This window comes from Mustela nivalis, assembly GCF_964662115.1.
Source record: "Mustela nivalis genome assembly, chromosome: 12".
Taxonomy (NCBI): Eukaryota; Metazoa; Chordata; class Mammalia; order Carnivora; family Mustelidae; genus Mustela; species Mustela nivalis.
In genome coordinates, this window is record NC_139031.1 from 57,733,438 (window position 1) to 57,757,799 (window position 24,362).

Genomic DNA, 24,362 nt, shown 5'->3' on the forward strand with positions numbered 1-24,362 from the left:
TGGCATAAATGTTCAACATTCACTCAACCATTGGCAAACGTTTCCCACTTAATGATGGTTTGATTTAGGGATTTTTGACTTTATGTGGAAGTGATATACATTCAGTAGAAATTGTGCTTTGAATTTTGAATTTTGGTATAGGCTAGAAATAGTTATACAATATTTTTATATGCTAGGCAGTGGCAGCGAGCTGCAGTTCCCAATCAGCCAGGTGATCATGAGGGTAAACAGCTGATAAATGTTCATCCATTCTGTACTTACACCAAAAAAAAAAAATCTCTTTTTCACTTTCAATATGGTATTCAGCAAACAACATATTAAATACTTTATTATAAAATTGGCCTTGTATTAGATAATTTTGCCCAACTTTTTACAAAAGTTTTACTTATTTATTTGAGAGAGACTGAGAGCACACACAATGTGTCCACATGTTGGGGGAGGGGAGAGGGAGAAGAAGAAGAAACGCCCTGCTGAGCAGGAGGCCGGATGATGAGGGGACCCTGGGAACATGACCTAAGCCCAAGACACATGCTTAACCGATTGATTGAGCAACACAGGCACCCTGAGTTTGTCCAACTTCATTTTATTTTTTTTAAAAGATTTTATTTATTTATTTGAGAGAGAGCAAGACAGCATGAGTGGATATAGGGGCAGAGAGAAAGGGAGAGGCAGACTCCCAGCTGAGCAGGAAACCCGATGTGGGACTCAATCCCAGAACCCTGGAATCATGACCTAAGCTGAAGGCAGACGCTTAACTGACTGAACCACCCAGGTGACCCAATGCCCAACTTTAATGTAAGTATTCTGAACACCTTTAAGGTAGATTAAACTAAGCTATGATGTTTATGAGGTTAGGTGTATTAAATATATTTTCGACTTAAAACATTTTTAAGTAAAATGGGTTTATCTGGATATCATCCCATAGTAAGTCATGGAAAGTCTGTTACCAAATACATTTTAGTCAAGTGATTTATGTCATGTGCTCACTGCTGTCCCAGTCTTGGTCCCTTCCTTTCCACATGGTTGAGGCCTTTTTGTCCCTGCACACAAAGCTATAGCTGGTCTACTTGTCATGAACCTTTCCATGAATCACGAAGGGGTATTTATTTTATTTTGCTGCTGTAACAAATCACCTCAAACCTAATAGCTTAACACAACACACAAAAAGTATTAAAGGTGTTGTCTTACAGTTCTTTGGGTCAGAAGCTTGACACACTGGGTTAAAAACAAGGGCTGCATTCTTCCCTAGAGGCTCTGGAAATGTGGGCTCTACTGGGCTCTACTGCAGTATCCATTTCTAGGTCTTTTGCAATATATAGCCTTTTTTTCTCTGTCTGCAAAGCCAGCGATGACAGGCTGAGTTCTTCTCACATTACATCACTCTAATCTCTTCTGTAGTCCTGTGTCCCTCTGATTCTCTTCTGCCTTCTACTTTTAAGGACTTCTATGATCACTTTAGCTTCATCCAGATATCCAGAAAATCCCCATTTCAAAGTCCAAGATTTAATCAAACTTGCAAAGCCCCCTTTACTCTATAGAGTAAATTCATGGGTTCTGGAAGGGTAGATAAAAAAAATTGTAAGATATCTTTGGAAAAGGTAGATATTATTCTGCCTAGTACAAAGCTTTTAAGACTTGCAGTTTAAATAATGATAACTCAGCAATGTCAAATGGTATGCTTGTTTAGTTTTAATGCTTGTTTTTGGTTCAATAAATTAAGTGGGGATCATTTTGACTATGTCTAGATTATATAATATTCTATAAACAGGGTAATTAGATCTTTTTAGTTAACTATTTGTGTGTAATTACCTTCTCATTTTTCTCAATCTTCTAAAGGTTAAAAAGTGAAAAATAAAATTTATTGAGTATCTATTCTGCAAAATGAAGTATTTTATATGTATTATTTTCAAGTGAGATGTTTTTGAATATCTAGCTAATTTTTGTAGTTGGATTATTGATTATATAAAATTACACCGATAGTTTAATAGATAAATAAATAAATAAATATCCTTTGTGGTGCTGAATAATTATTATATAATATGGAATGACTGTTCAAACTAGAAGACTACGTATTTATATATACAATATTTACCTGGTCATTTAATCTCAGTTCTGTTATTTTTAAACCCTGCATACACAATTAAATATTTAATTTTTCACTGACGTAACTTTTTTAGAGAATCATGTTGCACAACTTCAGTGAAGTCATTCTCCTAAAACACAGTATTGTTGCCTTCCAGCACATTTTTTGCTGACGGATGCTGAAGAGACTAAGGAATTCAGGGTTACACAGCAAGTTAAAGTGATCGGTTTCAAACTCTAATCTGTCTGACACGAAAGCTTATTTTTTTCACATGAAGTTCCCTGGGAAAAACAATTTGAGGTGGAGATTTGCATGTAGGAAGTTTTTGGGAATCAGCATCAGAGAGGTACCACAGGAAATTAGATTGAGAAGATATGAATTTTAATAAAAATCTCAAAAAAGGCTTCACCTGATCCCTTGGGAAGCTCTGGAACTATAACAGCCAAAAGGCGAAGTCTTTTATCCTCAGTTGTAGATTTAGTGGAGATGAGCTACTCCTTGTGAGAAGTTGTGACCTCAGAGAAGCACTCCACTGCCCAATTGTTGTCAACTGTCCGTATTTCCAGCAGCTAGAGGAATGAATACAGCAATTTCCAGGGAGAGGTCTGGGAAGATCACCGAAGTGTCCACTATACATCTGCTCTTTCCATGTGGGCTTATTAGAATTCCTTCCATTCATTGCCCTTGATTTTCTTCCCTCAGATGTGGTTTCTGGGCTTCAGAGTTATTCCTCCCAGGTGACACATGTGGAACATGTCATTTAAGAAAAAAACAATGGCTCTACAGTAGCTTGAAGGGAGGAGGAGGGTTAGAGAAGGGCACATCAAGTGAAGGGAATGGAGGAAATAAAATCAGGGCTGGGGGACAAGATTAAAGAAGTCAGAACTCAGGCAGAGCTAGAGACATACATAAGAACCACTCCTCAAATGTCCTTCTTGGGATTATGGTTTTGTGGAGTTTTTTTGTCTTCTTTTTTTTTTTCCCCCATAACCCCACCACCCTATCTTTGTCAAACTTTTTATTTTGCTCATGCATTGTTCCCCTATTGTCATTTGGTTTCTGTGTGTTCTTGTGTGTTCACCAAAGTTTGAGTATTATTCTCAATTCTTCGACAGATCATAGATCCCTGTTTTCTTTACGGTCAGTTATTAGAGTTTATTAGTTTTCTTTGGCAGGTCATGTTGACCGGAGATTTGTGATCTTCATTCCTGACATTGGTATCTATGCATATGAGTAAGTAGTCTCCTTTTTTGGGCCTTACATGTTCACTTAAGCAGGGACCATTCACCAGACAGCTCACTTTAGGTTTCTGAATGTGTTTGCTGGCAAAGTCCAGCTGTAGGGCCTAATACGTGGGTCATATTTTGGGTAACGCCATTGGTTAGTAACTAGTAACTAGTTATAGTTAATCTTGGGTTAGATTATCCCAAGTTAATCTTGGGATTGGTTGTGAGAGGTCAATTTCTTTGTATAAATATTAAAAAGTAGCGGCAAGCTGAAGAATCCAGTGGGTAAAATTCAAGCCAGGGGCCATGAAGGGAAATTGAAAGTTACTATATAGAGAAATAAGAGCCACAGACCAAACCTGGGGAAGTGAAAGTACAATCATGAATAAGGGACAGAAGAATGGGAAATAGTTCGGGGCAGAGTCAGTTTATCAGTATGTCTTGAAAGAGCAAAGATACTGGAAAAGACAGCTATAGACATTGCTAGTGTTTGCAGCCCTTTTTTTTTTTTTTTTTCACACCGAGAGGATGGTAGTGGTAGTACATGAGTGCATGGCTGGAGGAGGTTGTGATGTCCACTTATCATTTTTTTTTTTTTTTTGCAAATTGGGTCAGTTCTTAGTCAAAGTAACAAAGAGGATGATAGGACAAAAGCAGGACTAAGTTAGAAAAGGCTATATTTTTTTTTATTTGATGGTAGCAATTTCCATATTTACCAATGGGAAACCAATAATATTGAGAGAGTTTGTAAGTCACATTTTTTGCATGTATAGATGGTAGCATAGTGAGCTCTATTTTTATCAACAGAAATAAAAAAGCGGTAAATATTGGAAGAAGAGACATCATCACTTTCATATTTCTCAGCAAGTAACTTTCATTTTGCCCTGAAGCATATCTGGCATAACCTTTCACAGCTAACCAATGTCAAGACATTGTAAAAGGTACATTTAGATATAATCATATAAATATGCAAGTGGAGATTATAATAAGCACACAATCTCTTATGCCATAGCTACACAGTGTGTTAGTGTGGCTTTCCCCTGATTACATGCAAGTATTTTATTATGCTTTAATATACCTTTTATGAGAAATTTTGCATAAATCAATGTGTACATCTTTTTTCTCAAGCATTTATCAATTCTTTAGTAACATAGATACAACTTAAGTATTGAACCAAATGCAAAACTATTTAAATATTGTCAGAAAATTCTTGCTTAATATTTAATTACATATAAAGTTTAACAATTAAAGCCCCTGGAGCATTGTCTTAAAGAAAGAAAGCACTTAATGTTATTTGATAAGTTAAAAGTCTGATATGTAAGAGATACCAAATTGTTCTTTGGCTCATGAAATAGTGTCAGAGCTTGAGAGTTTTAATTTCCAAATATTTTCAGCAACAAAATTTATGCCTACCCTTAAGATTAGGTTGATCCAATTAAATTGCTATTATTCAACCACTTTTTCACTTAAATAAGCAGATAACATTACTGTTGCAAGTGAGTATTACAAACTATAATATTAAACTTCCAGGGGTGCCCAGATGGCTCCGTTATTCAAGCATCCAACTCTTGATTTAAGCTCAGGTCATGACCCTGGGGTCCTAAGATCAAGTCCCAAGTCAGGCTTTGCCCTCAGTGCCAAGTCTACTCAAGATTCTCTCTCCCTTTCCCGCCCCTCTGCCCCTCCCCCTCACTCTTCTGTGTGCTCTCTCTCTCAAAGAAGTAAATAAATAAAATCTGAAAAAAAAAAAAGCTTAAAGGCATCACACTAGAGGCAGATAAAAATATGAGGTTTGAGGAATCCCAAAATGTGGTAAAGGTGATATTATAGAACAGATAATAATGGTCAGGTGCCAGGTAATAATACAGGAAGACAGACACCTGACTCAGATGAGCCAGGAAAGAAATTCAATGAGTCAAGAAAGGAAAATTCAGAGGACACATAAAGATGACATAGAAAACCAGGAGGTGGTACAAGGGAGAAGGAGCTTTTTACACTGTGAGATGATGAGAGATCCAGGAATTCAACTACAGTTAGGAAAGTTATGTCAGCTAATAAATTAAAAAAAAAAAAAAAAAAAAAAAAAGCAAGAGGTATCTCCAAGGAAATGATTCTTCAGAAGAAATTCTGAGGGTAAGCAAGTGTGGGTAGATATTTCTAGGTAGAACTGAAAACAAATCTAGAAGTAAAATTGTCTACAGGGAGGTTATTACAGAAAATAAATGCAGATTTTTATGTATGGCTATGCATGGTATGAATAAAATTAGATAATTTATAAAGATCTTCTTTGAAGCGTGGAAATGTGCCAATAAATCACTCAGAAATGTTGAGAGATTGATGTATGTAAGATTTGTCTGTCTTAGTAGAGTTACCTGAACATTTTAATCCTCTATGCAATAAATATTGAATCACTAATTCAATTTATATTACACCCATTTAAAGCCTAACAGTAACTTAGTATTGGAAATAACTTCAGTAAACGTTTGCAGATTCAGTGTATTAAATATTTGTCTTGGAGTGCTTTAGAAATTAGAGAACTATGAAATTTTAGGGACACCTGGTTGGCTCAGTCGGTTAAGCATCCGACTCTCGATTTCAGCTCAGATGATGATTTCAGGGTCATGAGATCAAGCCCAGAGTTGGGTTCAGCTCTCAAGGGAGAAGTCTTCTTGAGATTAAATCTCTCCTTCTGCTCCTCCCCTCCATGCCCTCTTTCACTCCCTCTCTCTCTCTCTCTCTCTCTCAAAAGAAATATTTTTTTTTTAACGAGAACTGTGAAATTTTATATTTAAAACTAAGGATATGCCTTCTGATAATTTATTCTGAATAAGGTAAATGGAACCACAGCAAATGGGAAGCATTCATGGATTTTGATTTTGCATGTTTTTGAAAGAATGATAAATTGACAGATTAAGTTATATTTGATATCTAATTATACAGTGATTTATTTTAATGATTCAAAAACATAGATGCAAGTCACATGAATCTCAAACTTAATGACAATTTTATACAAATTATTAGCCATTTAAGACAGAATTATAATTTGAAATAATATTTTAGAAGATTAAGTTATAGTTGGATAAATTTTGTATGTATTTTGCATGTATACATGCATGTATAGTTCGTGTATTTTGGTCTAAGTCTTACTTTATTTTGCTTAGAAAGGTGCCATTTATCTGTAGAAGTGCAAACCAACCATCATCTTGCCAGGACCCAAAATGAGCCAAAAAGGCACTTTTCCTATATTCATTAACAACAAAAGACAGCTTCATCCAACTTAACATAGTTCCCGTGGACGAATCAAAGTAAGAAATCTAGAAAAAGAGGGGCGCCTGGGTGGCTCAGTGGGTTAAGCCGCTGCCTTCGGCTCAGGTCATGATCTCAGGGTCCTGGGATCGAGTCCCGCATCGGGCTCTCTGCTCAGCAGGGAGCCTGCTTCCTCCTCTCTCTCTCTCTGCCTGCCTCTCTGCCTACTTGTGATCTCTCTCTGTCAAATAAATAAATAAATCTTTAAAAAAAAAAAAAAGAAATCTAGAAAAAGAAAAAAAAATTTACTAAGAAACAATGTTACCAAGTGAAGTCAGACCAATATGTGTTCCCAGGCTTGTAGGGATTTCTCCCAGATAGATTTTTGTACACATTCAGGAAGTCCAGAAGACAGTAGAAAGGGCCCAGGGCTAAGTGGAGATCAGACACTTTAGGATATATCCTTGAGACTTCAAGGACTAGAAACATTCAAAAGCATTCATAAATGAGTATTGTCAATAATACAGAAATTCCTGTTTTCCCCCTCAAAATATAATTTTCCCTTCCCAAAATAACTGCCTTGATTAGTAAAGGCAGTTTTATTTTATAAAGGCCTCTGGCTACAGGGCTTAGTTTATTTTGCTCTTAGGTCTATTGTTAAACTAAATCAGTAACGTCAAGGTTAAAGGAGGAGGGGCTTTACAGTGTAACATACAAACACATGTGCACACACTTACATAAACATCTGTTTCTTCCTAACATTTAGCTTTCTCTAAGTTGGAAATTCTTTCTGCTATCTTACACTAGCACTCCCAGCTTATCCCCAGGGTCCGAAAAATACATACTTCATTTAAGAGTAATAATAAGGAAAATAAATCAGTACAGACTCTATACCATGATACAGGGAAACGAAAGGAAGAAAAGAAAGAAGGAAAAAAATGATAGGTAAGAAAACCCTCTAGAAAAATATTGATATGAGCAGAAAATAATCACAACTATCTTACTGTCATGAACCATTCACTCCCGCAGGCCTGCCAAAATCCTCGGAACAACAGATCAGATAAAATTTCAATACCTCAGAATGTTCAATGAGACAAAGCTAACACCTGAACCAGAAGAGAGATTAAGAATGATGTGGATATGAAACAGTTCCAAGAATGAAACCCAAAATGGGAACAAGCAAAAAGGCACTGGTAGAAGTAAGGAATGCAGAGAACCCAGTTAATAAAGTAGGCAAAGCAAACTGGAAGAAAAGTGGAACTGATAACATTATAGAGAATATATATATAGAGAGAGATATATATTATCAGAAAAAGTTATAAAGCATACAGCCTAGAACAGTGCCTAGTACTTAATAGCATCAAATATTTGCCTATCATTGCTGATGGCCAGTTGAACAAAGGAATAAACCTATACAAGATTGACGTTCTGGAAGAAAACATCTTCACAAATAGAAAAAAATAATAACATACAAAGATATACTTCAGGAGAAGTCCCCCAAATGAATGCAGACTTGAATTTACACTTTTATAGAGCCACTGTGTTCAAAAATTAAAATGAAAGGACCAGTACTAAAACTTACTGTATTACATTAAATGGATTTGAAATACTGAGAAAATAAAGGGTCTGGGCCAAAATTTTCAAATTGATTCTAAAGAAAATATTTCTGTTTGGTCTCAGATTTCTCACAAACAGTTCTAGAAAGTAGTAGGAAAATTTACCTACAAAATTATTATATATATATAAAGGGTGAACCCCCAAATGTATAACCAGCCAAATGTCATTTGGACACAAATCTATCAATATCAAACAAATTTTTTTTGAATATGCAAAGAACATTACTGGGGATGCTACAATGAAAGAATTGCAAGTTGCATACAAATAATTTAACCTTAGATTAAGAATAAAAATTTTGTATGAAATTCTGTATACCTCATTTAACAAAATAAGGCATAAATAAGGACAAGTCCAGACTGAGGAGTTAATAGATTTATTTTAAAATAATGAAGAAATCAAGGTCAAATATACTTAATGATTTATAAAGTGAATTTATTACAATAAATGTGTTTATTTTCAGCTTACCTATTTACCTATTTTAGTTTACCTTAGTTAAAAGTTTAGTTGAAGTCATGAGCAAGTCAGAAAAACAGAGAGATTTCAAGAACTTATTGTTCAAATAAGTGCTTTTGATAAACCAGAGCACTAAGCCCCCTTGTCTGTCTTACCTAGCTGCATTTACTCCATCTTTCACAGAGAGGAATTAGACATAGGACATCAAGATTCACATAAATATGGTTAATAAAATAAATTAGGATGGCAACTTTCTCATTAGAAACAGCAAAGTGGTTATCTGTTTATATTGCCATTGTTTTAGCACTTATATGAGCATTATGGTCAGTTCTGATTTTCATATCAAAGAAATGTCAGTTATTCAGACCAAACAGTCAAGTAGAAATAAAATATTATAAACCTGAATTGAGGAAGAAACAAATGCAACTTAATTGAAACTTGAACATATTTTTAAGAATTTTAAATAAAGTAAAATTAAATAGAATAAGGGAATGGTTTAAATACATTGAAAAAACTCGTGAGTGATACTTTTTATTGAGTGATATTTTTTATTGTTGTAAGAAGTATTTATTATTTAGATTTGAATCCTTACATTTTTCCTGCAGATAGACTTGTTTCAAATCACTTAAAAAAAAGTTACTTACATTTTCACTTGTTGATCAGTGTACTAATAATGAAACAAATGGAATTAGAGATATGACAGTCCTTTTAATTTAAAAAAAAAAGGAAAAAAAAGTTATCATAGTAGTATTGCTTAATATAGAGTTAGTGGAACTAAATATGCTAGAGTCAACAAACTTCAAATTCAAGGCTCAGTGATAGCCTTCATGAGGATCTGTAACCTGTTTAAGAGTTTGTTTTTCCTCTACTCATAAGTTCAGTAGAGATGATTGGAATACTTCATTATCAAGAGATCACCAAGGGTGCCTGGGTGGCTCAAGTCGATTAAGCATCCGCCTTTTGCTCAGGTCATGATCCCAGGGTCCTGAGATCGAGTCCCATATCGAGCTTACTTCATAAGAGCTTGTTATTTCTCTTATTGCCCTTTAGCTTTTGTGATGCATGGCTTTCATGTGCAGTGAGACCATTCCATCCATTCATACATGGATTCAACAAATATTTATTGACCTCCCATTGTGTGCTAGGCACACATGAATGTTACTTCCTTGGCAATTTTACATTACAGCAAAACATCAGGTTTTGATTTCATATCTCTCAGATGCAGACTGCATGACTTAAAATACTTAGCCTAGTTAGTTTACAGATTTGTAATTCCAGTCTTACCCTTTAATGCACAGAGAGCACATTTCTCCTGCTTTGAGTTCATATTGCCACTAGTAGACTGAACCACTTTTCCCATGCCGACAGATCATCTGGATTAGGAAATTCTTGAAACTGTGTTGACTACACATAAAACTAGCCTGTGGAATATTTCTCTTCAAGTATATATCCCCTTTTCTATGAACTCGTAAATAGGAGCTGTGGTTACAATAGTAGCTTAAATCTGGATTTTTAAAAAAAGTACAGGAGGTTGAGTTTAATTAGCTGAAAGTCAAATCTCAGTAATACTAAATACATGTGGTATTTCCTCTCAAACTGTTGCATAAAAATGTTCATGAAAATGATTTGTTGTTATTTAATTTGAAATGACTTTGAGGGGGATGAAATGAACTGTTATTGCTAACACTGACTTAAAATTATCTAAAATATTCCTTTTTGTATACGCTGACATTGGACTAGGCTGATTAGACCCCAAAGACACTCCTGATCTTCTTTAATGGAAGTCTGATTATGAAATAATGTCAGTGATACTGCAGAATGTTGTCAAAGGATAACTTGATCTTTTTCCTGTTAAAAGCTGAGACAAACTGAAATATTTATACTCAGAGCAAGAGGCATTAAGTTTGTAACCAAGTTCTCTTTCAATGACTATATCTAATACTGACTGTCAGATTATTGCTTGTGGTTGATTGGTTTATGTGTTATATCAGAAGCAGCTCAGTATACCTTTATATAAATTTAAGTTTATGCCCTTTGTGTTAGATTATATTTGATTCCAACATGTAAAGGGTATTTTCATCCATGACACTTATTCAGTGCAGTTAAATATGTAAAGGCTCATTTACATGTACAAATGAATATTTGGCAGTTGATCTTTATCTTTCACTAAATACACAAACAATAAAAGGGAATTTTTATGATGGCCTTACTGCAATGGTTCATTACAAAGACTCTTAAGAACTATGCTCTATATCATCGTTAAAAGTATATTTAAAGGAGGGGCGCCTGGGTGGCTCATTGGGTTAAGCCTCTGCCTTCGGTTCAGGTTATGATCTCAGGGTCCTGGGATTGAGCCCTGCATCGGGCTCTCTGCTCAGCAGGGGGTCTGATTCCGTTCCTCATTCTGGCTACCTCTCTGCCTCCTTGTGATCTCTGTCTGTCAAATAAGTAAACAAAATCTTTAAAAAAAAAAAAGTATGTGTAAAGGATATTCAAGTTATTATTTAACAGGGATTTTAATAATATAGTAGGAACATTGAAAAATGGGAAGTTCAGCAGTTACATTGTTAAGAGGATAAGTTATTAGCAAATAAAAGAAAGGAAAATCGATGGGAACCATAAATCTCAATGTAAATAATTTCTGGATTAAAGTCAATATTGGTAATATTGACTTAGGTCATGTGTATACTTATAATTCTACACCAGTCAAGTTATAGGTGTGAAATAAACTTTTGTTCACATGAGAGCTTGGGTGAATGAGTAAAAACAAAGCCCAGAATACATGCGTGGTGAACAGGTGCTTTATCTTTGGCACTTGATTGGTAACAGTGACATCATGTCTTCCTTAAGAAGAGAGTGGTGTGCTGGGGCACCTGGGTGGCTTAGTGGGTTAAAGCCTCTGCCTTCGGCTCAGGTCATGATCCCAGGATTCTGGGATGGAGCCCCGCATTGGGCTCTCTGCTTGGCGGAGAGCCTGCTTCCCCCTCTCTCTGCCTGCCTCTCTGCCTATTTGTGATCTCTGTCTGTCAAATAAATAAATTAAAAAAAAAAAAAAAAGACAGTGATACAGGGGAGTAATCACCAGATTTGCCTGACCTGCTTTTATTCTGCTATTTACTGGCTGTGTGATCTTGGATGATTATCTTAAACTCTTAAACCTCATACCCCTGTTTGTAAAATTGGGAGCATCCTAAAGAGTAAATGGGATTAGGTAGCTGATAAAGAATGAAGGCTGAAGAATCTGGAGAACCACTTTGAATCTTAGCCATGTATCTAGGTGTGTTGTGTAAATTTTAGTAAGTTATTTAAGTTCTCTAGCCTACGGTATAAATGAGAAAAAACATAAAGCCTACTTCTTAGAATTATTTTGAAGATTATAAGATAGCATATATCATGCATATAGCAGAGAGTCTAGAATATTAGTATAATAAAGCTTTCAGATAGAAAGTAAGGTAGCTAACTCTCTTTTGTATAAGGGAGGTCAGAGAAAGCTTTTTGCTAAATGACATTTGAACAGAGATTTAGAAAAATGGAGGGAGCAGAAATCTGTAGGAAGAGTGTTTTGAGCATCAAGGGGAATTGGCATGAAGGTCCAGGAACAGATCCAGGCTTAGTGTATTCAAAGTGAGGAGACAATGGGGTAGGTAGGAGCAGAGCGAGCAAATGGAAACGTGGGGGCAGGGAGAATGAGGACAGTAAAGGAGAGGTCCAGGCAACATGTGGACTCATAGATAGTGATGAAGATTACATTTCCTGAATGGTCAGGTTTGACAAGTTTTACAGGCACGACTGATTTCTGCATGAAAGACTGAGTGGGGGTAAGGAGTTAAGTGGTAAGACCTGTTAGGAGACTACTGCCCAAGTACACGCAGAGACTGACTTTGGCTGGACTGCAACAGTGGTGGTGAGTGAAGTTGGTGAGATGTGGCCAGTTTCTGGAACATTTTGAAGGTGATATTAATGATTTGCTGATTGATTTAAATGGGGTGCAAAAGAGAAATAAAGAATAAGTTTAAACATTGGTGCCTGCACTACTAGGAGAGTAAAGTTAACACTTATTAAGAGGAGAATGTTGTAGGTCAGATTGATAAGTAGGACATCAAGACTTTAATTTTCAATATATTTCCATTACCAAGTTCAAAGAATGGAGCAGTTATAAATGTTAAATGTATGTCAGTGGTTTAATGTAATCATCATTGTGTGAAATATCAATGATTTCAGTTAATTTTTTTTCAGAAATTCTCTTTTATGAATTTTAGTTCAACTTTATATGGAATCACAGTCTCAGTAGTTAAGATGTAAAGCTATTTCTAAATTTTTTAAAATATTTCCAAGCCAATTTTATGAACTGCTAAGGAGTAATTACACAGTTACGTTAAAAAAGAAAAAATTATGCGTAACTAGATTCATTGGCTTTTATATACTAATTATGGACCAGATGATATTTGAGTACCTATTTGGTAAAGACTAAAAGTGTGAGAGTTATGAAGCAATTTACAACTTCTTAAATGTCAGATAATTTTATTAGTTTTCATGTAATTAATATTCCATTGCTGATTTCAAAAGATAAATAGCATTATTCTTTTTGACGGTTATTTTAAAGATAGGCCTTTTTTTCATCTTACATTTCAGACTGGAATAACAAGGTTTGTAGTAAGTTTAAAGACTAATTACCAGGGTGGCAAAAATGTATTCTAAATTTGAAAAAAAAAAAAAAAAGGGTATTCTATAGTTTTCTTTACTGTCAAGCCAACAGTGATTAGCTGCAAGGCGACTGGGTGGCTCAGTCATTGGACGTCTGCCTTTGGCTTAGGTCATGATCCCAGGGTCCTGGGACTGAGCCCTGCATTGGGCTCCCTGCTCAGTGGGAGGCCTGCTGCTCCCCTTACTTGTGCATGTGCTCTCTCTCTTTCTCACTATCAAATAAATAAAAATTTTAAAAAATAAAAACAGTGATTAGCCATATCATATTGTATCAGTCATTTTGTTCTTTAGAGAGTAGTTTTCCCATCCAACTAAGCACTGATCTCATGGAGCAATTTGGGGGATTTAATGACATAATGCATACAAAGAACCTAATACCCTCCAGGATATAGAGAAAATAATCAGTAAAGAGCTTGCTTTTAGTGTTACTTATAATATTACTACTACTATTACTGTTGCTATGGCTGCTGCTGCTGCTGCTTCTTCTCCTCCTTCTTCTTCTTATATTATACTTTGAATACTGTTATATTTACAGCATTTTTAGTGACACAGACTCCTGCATGAACATCACAGTTTTAAGCACATTAACATGCCTTAATGGGGAGTACTTTTCAGCAGTTAAGATTAAAAAGATCCTGGGAGAGAAATAGAATCTTAGGACTATACTATCAAATAAAATACAATAAAGGCATTTTATTTTCAGGAGGGTCCTTTCATATTAAATAAAGCCTAAGAAGTTTGTGTTTCCTTGGGGCTGTATGTGATTAACGGTGGAAAAATTAAATGGTCTTTTACCTGAAAAAACTATTCATGGTCTTCAGGCCTTCTCAATTCTAAAGAAATCATCCAAAGACAATGTATGTACTTTTTAACTCTCTAAATTCTTTAATATAATAGTGTTTTTGATTGCACACAATTTTTGCAATAGCAGTTCTGAACAATAATAATGTAAAGTAAACTTAAAGAAAATAAATATTAGTATATTACCATTGAAGGGGATTGGCTCTTTTCTTGATTTTTTTTTTTTTTTAGAGGCCAGCAAGCAAATTCTGAATTACAGTAATACTTTGTTGACAAGCGATTAATCGTATTTAGAAACAATTGAAAGGACACTGAATTTAATTGTATTTTTCCTTTTAGGTTAATGGAACTGAAGAAGGTAATATGATTCAGCAAATTGATAAAGGAGATTAGTTGTCACAAGTGCATTTTTAAAAATAGGTAAACACAATATATCAATATTTATATATATACACATATATTCTATAAATATGCTTATTATTTTCTCAGGAGGCTGTAATAGCTTTTTTGGATGCTAAGAAGTGCCCGAAGTGAATTTTAACAGCCCAGTTATAAACTCCTAAAAGAACAGTTTATAATGGAAACATTGTGAGACGTTTAATATCAGTACTGAGATAGGTATTTTTGAGTCTGTATTTTTTTGAAAATAGTAACAGCAGTTCGAGTTTCTCCCAGAGGTATATTTTCTTTAGCTACATGTCTAAGTGTGTCTAATTACAGAAGTGCTCTTTGTGCCTATTCAATGTTGATACTAAACAATGTTTTCCATTACCACCATATTCTTATTTTAGAGCTTTTAAAAAGTACTCTACCCGATAAAATATCTGTGGAAATCGTATTTTGAGATTGAGAGTGAAATGTTTTCCATTGATAAAGGTTGAAAGGCAAAATATTTCTTCTTTTTAAATTAAAAATTCAAGAGGCAATTGACCTGTCACTTGAATAACTTTACAACAGATACCTACCTTCCACTTTATCTGACCAGAGAAAAATAATAACTGATACAGTATGTAATAGCTTACAGTTTACTAAGTACTTTTTAAATAAATTATTTAAGCCTGAGCAAAACCTTGTGAGATATTATTATCACTATTATTATTTATCAGTTGATGGATTGATGAAGGTTATTTGTTGCTAGTCAAACAGCTAGTAAATTACAGATACAAGACTTGGCTGAAACCCTTTGAGCATCAGAGTTCCGGTTCTTCAGAGTTGCATTAACATTTCCAAAATACTATGGGACTTTTCATTGACTGAGCAAGTGAATTCCATAAAATTATTTTAAAAATTAAAATGAGTATATATATGAATAAAGTATGAGCAATTTGTTTCTTTTTTTTAATCTTCATATTTTTATTTAAATTCCAGTTAGTTAAAGTACAGTATAATGTTAGTTTCAGGTATATATATAATTTAGTGATTCATCATTTACACCCAGAGCCCAGGGCCTATCACTACAGGTACTGTCCTTAATCCCATCACCCATTTAACCCATCCCCTCCACCCATCTTCCCTCCAGCAACCCTCAGTTTGTTTTCTGTAGTTAATCTGTTTCTTGGTTTTCCAATCTCCAAAACCTGCTGCCTGCCCCTTGTTCATTTGTTTCTTTCTCATCTGCTAGATAATGACTTAATTACCTAGTATTTGAGTTGAAATAAATCAGCACCTCAATCATATATAATTGAAACTTAAATTTTAAGTTTCAGGTAAATAAAAGCTGAATGTAGTAGTTGAGGCCTTTAAGGATTTGCAAGTGAACCAAGTCTTCTGAGTTTGTATCATGGGTCAGGTAGAAGATTAAGGACCTTGCAGACCCTTTTACATGCAAATCTACCATGATGATTCATTTTTCTTTTCAGAAGTGTAGAGGGGGAAAAAAAAAAGATTCTGGAAGCTATATTGATATAAATAGGCAGAGACCCAAAAAGTCTGCTCACTGAATTTTTAGTAAGCAGAGAGACATTTTACCCGGATTTTCTCTAAAGTGATTTTCTAGAAGTTATATTGGCAAATGAATTGAAACTGAAATCTGAAAATCCTCCTGCAGATTATTTTTAAAAGACTGAAGATCATTGAGAAAAGGATTTCCTCACAAGACTCAAAATATTGTTCAGTCTTATCACAAGGAAAATATTGTCACCTAAATTCATCTTAATATAATATACACTGGATAATAATTGATTTCCCCCAACACTTCTTTTTCTCATGAGATCATTTTTAGGGGCTTTTATTCTCATTTAGCGAGTCTGAAATATGGAATATTTTAAACACTAGTTTTCCATCTCAATGACTGCATTTTAGTTTGAATTTTTTAAATATATAAAATAAGTAAAAATATTTATGTTTTTCCCTTGACTTTTCAGGTTGGACATATTTAAAGTTTCAAAAAATCTGCTAAGTGAAAGTCAACACTACAAGTTGACATTATTTAAGAACTTGGATAGTCTCCTCACTAACCCCTTCTCTCCCAAGTCCCAAATACCAGACACAATACCCATTTTGCTCTTTGGTCTGGCCGTGCATATTTCATTTTGGCAACCCTTGGACCAAAGTGTGAAATGCAGGACCTTTGAGACTATTATTTTGTATTTAACATTAATTTTTTAAATACTTTGTTTTGATGAGGGAGGGGGCTTTTTTTTTTTTTTTTTACAGCTAATTAGGAGTCTGTAAATCTAATTTGATTACTAGTGAACAATTTTTTTGTTCATAGTTTCATTCCACTTCACTGGAATGTGGTCAATGTCCCATGATCTTTTTATTTTTTTAATTAAGTGACTTTATTTTGCATAATCTCAAAGAGAACATTGAGTTTAGCAATAATCACCAAGACCTGGCAGAATGACTTTTTTTTACATTGCCTTTGGCCACATAGCCAGTAGCAACAAACAGATGATCACAATTTTTTTCATATAACTAAAAGCCAAAAAGGAATGTGATTTGAGCTTTTGCAAAACCGTTTGTGTCTAAGAAACTCAGTAGTTTCATAATTTATGAGAATTGGATAAAAAATATTTTGGAATATCTTTCCATATGTATCCCTAGTAAAGTTTTGATCATAGCATAACTTTATTCATATTTTTAGCAGGTTTTGAACTAAGAAGTGTGTTATATATCATATTAACCATAGAATTTATTCAAAAACTACTTTGTCACTCTGTATTTTTTTCCTTTTCCCATAGAAGAGAGAATTTTTGTAGAGGTTTATTTTTTGTATACTTTATTAACTATAATGAATTTATTTTTTCAAATGCAATAATTTATTATAATTGTGTGAAGAATTTTTTTAATGGTTCAGGACACTCTCCTGCCCTAGAGTAAAAATTATAGTATACTCTTCTGCTTTCTCAATTACAATAAACAAATTCAGTGATGGACCTCTTAGTGGAAATGGGTCCTCTGTCTGTAATGAGCTATATAGAACATACGGCCTGGAACATCCCAAATGTTTACAGATGTTTGTGTTTCAAGAAACCACCTTATATTTCTTTATTTCAGGTTTGCCTAGCTCTTACTGAATGTTTTCTATATGATAGGCCAATTCACATATTTTTATCAACTTGATTTTTTTTCATTTTTTCTTCATCATGATAAGCATACTCTTTCATCTCCATTCCCTCCTTTCCCCATCCTTCTACTTGCCCCACGCCCCCCGCCCCCCGCCGTAACCATCAATTCTTTTCTCTAATTGTTTTAATTGTTCTCAAATTGATTTTATTTTACTTCTTATAACAAATGTTTGGGGTAAATATTATTATTCCTACTTGATATGTAAGACATTTGATTTGAAGGATAACAAGGCTAATGAAATTAACAAAGCAATTAATACTATTTTAAACCCAAGGTTTTTTTTTTTTTTTTACTTCAAACCAGTTCACTTTTCAACATAGTTCAAGATTATTTCCTTATTTGCTTTTTAAAACAGAAAAATAGTATATTAAAAACAAATAAATGGATTGATATAAACTGTCTAGCTTTCTGTAGTTACTTAATAGTAGTAAGGATAACATTTATGGAGTAGTTGCTATGTGCCGGACACTTTCATTTTGCCTTGTAAGGTTTTTTATTTTAATTAGAGGGAATTGATATTATACACTGTGCTATAAAGGAAGGGTATATATCTGTATAGATCTGTATAGTGTTATAATATAGAATGTAGATATATTTCAGGGAAAAATCTAGAAGCATTATAATCTGAGGCTACTTAATGCAGAGGCACGGAGTTCTACAGAGTCCTACAAACTCCTCTATGAGGCAGAAAGCTTGCCATTGTCATTGTCATTGATAAATAATTTCACATAAGCAAGGCCAAGTTTACTTATATTTGTGATTCCCTGATTTTTCTAAAAATACCAAAAAAATACATAATATATTCAAGGTTTCCATTCAAACTAAGTGAAACATTTTTATTTTCTCTCCTTTGTTGTTGAATGTTACATACCTTCAAATATCTAGAAGATGTAGCTATTCAAACATCCTACTCATCTGAAATTCTGTGGAAGATGGCTTTAATGAAATTTATTTTTAATTCCTTCCTAGCATTTTTAGTAGGATAAATGTATAGTTTGCAAATAAAAGGGTAAAATAATGACCAGGAATAATTTATAATACTTTCTAGTTTTAACATGTCAATATACAAATTTAAGCACAGTTGAATTTTAGATCGTTATTTATAGAGTTCCTTAAATTGGATGAATGGTTTTTAATTATTTTAAATATTATTTATCAAGAGTCTCTGTTGAAGTTAGAGAATGATTTTCCCAGGAGAAGTGAAAGAAACTATCCAGAAAGTATATTGTATATTTTATCTTGTGAATTAGTAGATGCCTCATAATTTAAACAACTCTTGCTACTCAAAAATTTTATAGCTTAACTCACTGAACCAGGATAATCTCACCTTTTTTATGTTGCTCGAAGTGTTTTATGTGAACATAGAAGTTGCTGATTATTTCAGTTTTTGTTTTATTCTAATATAGTATCTGTATTTAACAGTATCAAAATAAGTGTAAACACTGAAATATTTGGTATCATGGAATTATCATGGTGACAATATACTAAAAAGTGTAGAACCCTGGAACTTGAGAGGGAAGAGGATTTTTAGAAAACATTTAATCTGTACTAAAACCAGTAGAGGAGCAGAGAATTTAACTGTTTTTCCCAAGGTTAAAGAGTGAGTTAATGGAAAAACTAAAATATAATATTTCTTCCTATAATCCTAGTTCTTCACATTACAAATGTGTATCCTTAAAATCAGTGATACTTATGGTAACTTAGAATATGATATTATAGGAATATTTACACAAAGGAAGGAAATTTTCCAGGGAGTGATGCCTGGTGAAGAGTCCAGTCTTGTTAACTAAAGTCATGCATTAGAACTTTGAAAAGTTTTGAGTGGGTTGATAGGCTAAGGAAATGTTGAAAATTTACTTGGAATTATAGGTAGAAACTAAAACAAAACAAAACAAGAAAACAAAAAACAGTAGAACAGACCAATGAAACCAGGAGCTGGTTCTTTGAAAAAAGCAACAAAATTGATAAACTGTCCATACTCATCAAAACAAAACAAAACAAAGGAGAGAGAAAGAAAGGGAGAAAGAGAACTCAAATAAATAAAGTCCAGTGACAAAAGTCCAGGACCAAACAGCTTCACAGGTGAATTCTAACAAACATTTCAAAAGTTAATACCTGGGTGTGGTGAAAAAATAATGAATACTGTTTTTCTGAAAATAAATAAATTGAAAAAAAAAAAAAAAAGAGTTAATACCTGGGGCACCTGGGTGGCTCAGTGGGTTAAGCCTCTGCCTTCAGCTCAGGTCATGATCTCAGGGTCGTGGGATCGAGCCCTGCATCAGGTTCTCTGCTCAGTAGGGAGACTGCTTCCCCCCCTCACTCCCCCTACCCTCTGCTGCCTACCTCTCTGCCTACTTGTGATCTCTCTCTGTGTCAAATAAATAAAATCTTTTTAAAAAAAGTAGTTAATACCTTTATTTCTCAAACTATTCAAAAAAAATAGAAAAAGAAGAAAAACTTACAAACACATTCTCTGAGACCAGCATTACCCTGATTCAAAATCAGAAAAAGGCACCACAAAAATAGAACTGCAAGCCAATTATCTCTGATGAACATAGATGCAAAAATCCTCAAAAAATATTAGCAAACCACATCCAACCATCCATTAAAAAATCACTCACCTTTATAAAATGGGATTTACTCATGAGATGCAAGGTGGTTCCATATTTGGAAATCAATCACATCAATCAGAGAAAGGGTAATTACCATATGATTAGTTCAGTAAGTCAGAAAAAATACGTGACAAAGTACAACATCCATTCATGATAAAAACCCTCAACAAAGTAGAGTTAGCAGGAATATACTTCAACATAATAATGGCCATATATGAAAAACCCTCAGCTACCATCATGTTCAGTGGAGAAAAACTGAGAGCTTTTTCCCTGAGGTCAGGAACAAGACAAGGATGTTACTCTCAGCAACTTTTTCAACATAGATTTAGAAGTCCTAGCCACAGCAATCAGGCAGCAAAAGAAATAAAAGACATCTAAATTGGTAAGGAAGAAGTAAAATTTTCCTTATTTGTAGGTAACATATTAAATATAAAAAACCTAAAGACTCCACCCAAAACAAAAAAAGTACTAAAATGGATAAATGAATTCAGTAATGGCCCAGAATGGAAAAACAATATACTAAAATCGGTTGCATTTCTGTACATGAATAATGAAGCAGCAGAAAGAGAAATTTTTAAGAAATCTTATTTACAGTTGCACCAAAAATACTATAATACCTAGGAATAAACCTAACCAAAGAGATGAAAGACCCAGTACTCTGAAAAGTATAAAACTGATGAAAGAAAGTGAAAATGACACAAATAAATGGACATTCCAGGCTCATGGATTGGAAGAACAAATATTGTCAAAATATCTCTACTACCAAAGCAATCTACAGATATAATGCAATCCCTCTGAAAATACCAACAGCATTTTTCACAAAACTAGTACAAAGAATCCTAAAATTTGTGAAACTGCAAAGGAACCCTGAATATCCAACCCAGTCTTGAAGGAGAAAAAGCTACCTGAAGGTATCACATTTCTAGGTTTGAGTTATATTAAAAACCTGTAGCCATCAAAACAGTATGGTACTGGCAAAAAAAAAAAAAAAAAAAAAAAAAAAAATAGACACACAAATCAATGAAACAGAATAGCAAGCCCAGAAATAAACACAGTGTTATGGACAAAGGAGACAAAAATGGGCAATGAGGAAAAAGTCTCTTCAAGAAATGGTGTTAGGAAAACTGGACCTCTACATGCAAAAGAATGAAACTGGACCCTCTCTTACACATATGCAAAAATAAACTCAAAGCAAATTAGGACCTAAATGTGAGATCTGAAAGTATACAAATCCTAGGAGAGAGCACAGGCAATGATTTCTCTGACATCAGCTATAACAGTGGTTTTCTAGATATGATTCCTGAGGAGGGGAAACAAAAGCAAAAATAAAGTGTTGAGACTATATCAGACTTAAAAGCTTCTGCATAGCAAAGCAGCCAACCAACAAATCTAAAAGCCTACTGAATGGGGTTTCATATGACATATCTGATAAAGGGTAAGTATTCAAAAAATATAAAGAGCTTATAGAACTCAATACCAATAAAGGAAACAATCCAATTAAAAAATGAGCAGAAGAAGTGAACAGACATTTCCCAGAGACACCGTACAGATGGCCAACAGACACATGAAAACGTGCTCAGCATCATTTATCGTCAGGGAAATGCAAATCAAAACTACAATGAGATATCACTCCACACCTGACAGAATGACTAAAATAAAAAACTCAAGAAACAAGTGGTAGCAAGAGTGTGGAGAAAAAGGAACTTTCATGCACTGTCGGTGGGAAGGTAAACTGGTGTAGCCACTGTGCAAGACAGTGTAGAGGATGCACGGAAAGTTAAAAATAGAACTACCATATGTTCCAGTAGTCACACTACTGGTTATTTACCCCCAAAATGCAAAACCCTAATTCAAAGGGATACACACACACACACACACACACACACACACTGGAGTATTATTCAGCTATAAAAAAGAATGGAATCTTGCTCTTTGCAACAACAGGATAGATCTTGAGTGTATAATGGTCATTGAACTAAGTCAGAGAAAGACAAATACCCTGTGCTTTCACTTATATGTAGAATTTGAGAAAGAAAACAAATGAACAAAGAAGAGATAAAACCTGAAAACAGACTCCTAACTGTAGAGAATAAACTAATGTTTATCAGAGGGTAGGTGGGCAGAGGGGTTAAGAGTACGTTTATCTTGGGGCGCCTAGGTGGCTGAGCCTGTTAAGCGGCTGCCCTTGGCTCAGGTCATGATTCCAGGGTCCTGGGACTGAGCCCCGCATCTGGCTCTGTGCTTGGCAGAGAGTCTGCTTCTCCCCCTCCTTCTGCCTGCTGCTGTGCCTACTTGTGCTCTCTCTCTGTCAAATAAATAAATAAAACCTTTAAAAAAAGAGTACACTTGTCTTGATGAGTACTGAGTAATAGAGTTGTTGAATCACTATAATGTACACCTGGAAGTAGCATAATACTGTTTTTGTTACACATAAACATAAATACACTGGAATTAAAATTTTAAAAAAATTTCTTGGACTTTAGAAATGAACTAATTTAAACTCTTCAAGAAAGAATTTGAAACCAAGAGTAAGATTGTGGTCCTGATTCATAATGTAAGGAAATTTAAAATACATATTTTTAAACAGCAAATATTTCTACAAAGATAAGAGGCCCTGACTGAGAATGGAATTAAGTTCCTCTTATTTTCCAGAATTTCAGAACTTAACTAGATTTTATAAAACATAGCTGAGAAGAGACACCCTAGAATTTTTTTCTCTTAGATATAATGATATCGGAGCAAAATCCTATTTAAAAAATACATGACTATCATTTGACTCAATGTTAGTCATTAGTTTGATGCATTAAACTAAGCCTATTTTAATATTCACTGGAAAATACAAATTCTGAAAGGCATGCATTTACATGTAATCACTGTATGTATCATAAATTCATTATTTTATGTGCTTCTTTAATATCTTTACCTATTTAATATGCTTCTAGAAATCTGTTTTTACTTTTAAATTTATTCTTTTCTGATACTCTCCTGTAGTTTTTTGTTTTGTTTCAATATAGATCACATTAAAAAAATCTCAAAAATATGTTTTATTCATAATATTTACATTTTATGTAGTTAAAAATCATGTACACAGAGATAGGATTTTAATGAATAAGTTGCATAGGGAATAATGTCAAATGATTCAGCTTGTCAGTAATGTGAATTATCCTCACACATCCCTGAGGCTGGAGAATGTCATTTCACACCACGGCCAACCTATTAGAATTAAGTCGGAGAATATGTAGAGCTTTTATCTTCATTTACATGGGGCTTTATAAAAGTTCTGATAATATCATCCTACACAGATGTGTTTTTTTTTTCTTTTAGCATATCTTTCCTCTTTTACTAACAGAAGTAAAGAACTTTCATGTTGTAAGAGACATACAGGTAACAGAGGGAAATTCATTAATTACAGTTGTTAAGAAACTAGGGTTTGGATTAATTAAACTGCTTAACCAAAGTACCTCTCCTTATTATTGGCAGAGACAAGAGCAAACCCTTGTATCTTGAATCAAGGGAAGGGCTTTTTTTCCTGCACTATACCTCTACAGAAAATTAGTATGCCAAGTAACAGTGAAATGGCCTCCTTAACAACATGGGATTCTTTTCATGTTTCTTTATTTTTAATTGTTCAAGTAAGTTTTTACATCTTTCCAATATTACATGTTCCTTTCTGCTTTCAGAGGTTAAACTTTTCTTAACTCCCTTTCAGATTCCTTGTATTCGCTTATTTTTGGTCTGTTGTGGCCCAGTCGCTTACAGTGAGGGTTCACTTTCCAAGTTCTAGACATCTGGAAAGAATCCACAGTGGAACCAAGTTCATCTCCTTCATCTTTTTATGGTTAAATATTGACACTTCTCACTTTTTACTAGAATCTCTTTACTCATTCTTTATTTATAATTATCTATGAAATGTTATAACCCTATAATCATAAAATACATCATCTGTTAAAAACAGTGTAACTATTCTTGAAAATAAATAGGTATTTTTGAATATTGAATATTAGTATATATTTAGACTTTAAGTCCTAAGAGCAGATCTTTATTCTAAAT

General features: G+C 34.0%; 1 protein-coding gene across 1 annotated transcript in view; it reads left to right on the plus strand.

Annotated features, from left to right (window-relative positions):
* Positions 1-655: 655 nt before the first annotated feature.
* Positions 656-24,362, plus strand: part of LOC309845276 (diacylglycerol kinase beta-like) — a 267,396-nt gene continuing 243,689 nt past the window's right edge. Inside the window, exon 1 of the mRNA XM_082693029.1 lies at positions 656-795. The gene's annotated coding sequence lies outside the window, so the exon portion shown is untranslated. The remainder of the gene's footprint in view (positions 796-24,362) is intronic.